The sequence below is a fragment of the Tenrec ecaudatus genome, chromosome 10 (genome assembly GCF_050624435.1).
Source record: "Tenrec ecaudatus isolate mTenEca1 chromosome 10, mTenEca1.hap1, whole genome shotgun sequence".
Classification (NCBI taxonomy): domain Eukaryota; kingdom Metazoa; phylum Chordata; class Mammalia; order Afrosoricida; family Tenrecidae; genus Tenrec; species Tenrec ecaudatus.
The window spans coordinates 92,408,176-92,410,953 of record NC_134539.1 but is presented as its reverse complement, the minus strand read 5'-3'; the positions used below and the strand labels follow the sequence as shown (position 1 = coordinate 92,410,953).

At 42.1% G+C, this 2,778-nt stretch overlaps 1 pseudogene; it reads left to right on the top strand.

Annotated features, from left to right (window-relative positions):
• The first annotated feature begins 1,093 nt into the window (after window positions 1-1,093).
• Window positions 1,094-2,070, top strand: LOC142458109 (cytochrome b-c1 complex subunit Rieske, mitochondrial pseudogene; annotated as a pseudogene).
• The last annotated feature ends 708 nt before the right edge of the window (window positions 2,071-2,778 follow it).

Genomic DNA, 2,778 nt, shown 5'->3' with positions numbered 1-2,778 from the left:
CAAAGGTGCCATAGGGTAAGACAATAAAACATAAAGTCACCATGAGTGGTGTCAACTGGCCAGAAAGTTATAACTCAAAATAGTTATAACACCTTTCTATAATACCAAGGTGAGGTGGAGATGTGGAAGGATTTGAACTCATGTATACTGATAGTAGAACTGGAAAATGATGCAGTGACCTGAGAAAACAAACAGCCTTTCCTCAATAAGTAAACACTGGCTTATATTGGAAAGCAATGAAAGTATCTGACAAACTTGTATGCAAATTGTCATAGCCCAAACATTCCTAGTAGCCAAAAAGCCAGAACAATGTTTCCTAATCTATGAATAAATAACAAGATATGGCCCATCCATACAATATGTTAAATTGCCTTGATTAATAAGTTCTATTTTATTTCTCCACTGTTCTCTCTTAGTTCTAATATCAATTCCAATGGCTGTACAGAATCTCACAGACAAAATTCATGATTAAAATGTTCACGAAGGATATTAATATGTTGTAGTGCCATTGAGAAATGCTCAGGGTAGGTCTTTACCTGTACCTGCTATGAAGTATCAGACCTACTAAGCAATGCCCAAAGGGGCACACCACTCTGCTGCAGGCATTCAGCTCAAACTCCAAGGGTCAGTCACCAAGCCTAACTTCCTGAATCAAGTGCCCAGAGACACTCCACTCCAGTAAGACTCAGCTCAAGGACACTCAGCTTCACTTCTGTGGTCAGCAAGTCTAACTCCGCCAATGCAGTGACCAGAGGGCCCCCGTGACAGAGACAGTCTCCTGCACCAAGACCCTCACTTTAACTCGCTCTGTGGAGTGGGGGGGGTCCCAGGCTCTGGATCATTTCACAACTCTGCCACTGCTCTTTTGATGGCATTGCTGTCATCTGAATCCACAAGGAATTCTCTACCCCAGGGAAACTTCTTCCCAATTACTCCCAGATGAATTCTATAGGTATTTCCTCCACCTTCCCAATCTCATGTGGGGAAAGTTTGTTAGTGGGAGTGAAAGACTCTGGATAGCAGAGCCACGCTACAAAATTTATTGCCTGGACATATGTCATAAAAATAAATTCATTGAGGAAGACCTGTCGCCATGTTGTCTGTCGCCTCCCGCTCGGGCCCTTTCGCGCCCGTCCTGTCGGCCACGTCCCGCGGGGTGGTGGGCACGCTGCGGCCCCTGGTTCAGGCCTCGGTGCCCGCCACCGCGGAGCCACCGAAACTGGACTCGAAGTGGCCTTTCCTGTGCCGGAAATCGCTGAGTGGGCAGGCCGCGGGCCGGCCTTTGGTCGCCTCTGTGGGCCTCAATGTTCCTGCTTGTGTTCGTTACTCCCATACAGACGTCAAAGTGCCCGACTTCTCCGACTATTGCCGGGCTGACGTGTTAGATAGTACCAAGTCCTCAAAAGAGAGCAGCAAGGCCAGAAAAGGGTTCTCCTATTTGGTCACTGCGGCCACCACCGTTGCTGTCACATACGCTGCCAAGAATGTCGTCACCCAGTTTGTTTCCAGCATGAGTGCTTCAGCCGATGTGTTGGCCATGTCGAAAATTGAAATCAAGTTATCTGATATTCCAGAAGGCAAGAACATGGCCTTCAAATGGAGAGGCAAATCTTTGTTTGTGCGTCATAGAACCAAGAAGGAAATTGAACAGGAAGCTGCAGTCGAAGTGTCCCAGTTGAGGGATCCACAGCACGATTTAGAACGAGTAAAGAAACCAGAGTGGGTTATCCTGATAGGCGTCTGCACTCATCTTGGTTGTGTACCCATTGCAAACGCAGGAGATTTTGGTGGCTATTACTGGCCTTGCCATGGGTCACACTATGATGCATCGGGCAGAATCAGGAAAGGGCCTGCCCCGCTCAACCTGGAAGTTCCTTCATACGAGTTCACGGGTGAAGATATGGTGGTGGTTGGTTAGAGACTTGGATTCATGTCATAAGCGTCTTGAAGTCTTCATGTCACTGTAGCAGAGTTATTTGAGAGCAAGCCTTCTGTCCTTCAAGTTGGTTAATTAAAATGCTTAAGAATTGTTAATAATGTATTTGCAAACACTGAAGTAAATTGAATATAATGTTGAATACTTTAAAGCATTCACCTAATAAAACCATTTTTGAGCATTGTTAAGTGCAGCCATGAACTTGAAAGGTATCTTACCTTTGATTGTTAATTAAAAATTACAGACTTGGTGTACAAGGTAAAAATAAATAAATAAATAAATTCATTGAGATATTCTACAACTTGGATGAATATTAAAAACATTACTGATGTGAACAAATAAAAAAGAGCGCATGTTATATGATTATCTTTATATACAATATCCAGAAGAATAACACAATATGAAATCATAAAATAGTGATTGCCTTGGACAAAAGAATGGGAAATGATAGGTGTGTCACTAACAAGTAGGAGGATTTGTTTTTTAGAGTTAAAATAAAACTTCTTAACTTCATTGTAGCTCTAGTTACACAGCTACTATGAATATACTAACAATCACTGAAAATAGTATAATTACATCCTAATACACCTTCTACTATCCAAGATCAATAATATAACCCCCCAAATTAAAATGGTTAGATATGAGTCTCACAAAATATATGCACAATCTATATCTAGAAACTAGAAAATTATAAGAACTCTTACTTGCAAGATATTGCAGTTCTCACAGTGAGAAAACAATCTTGTTTTGATGTCAGGTTTTCTCAGCCTCACTTGTAAATTTCTTCAAGTGATTTGTAGATATTCCGAAGTTGGTGCAAAAGCTGATTTGCAAATCAACAG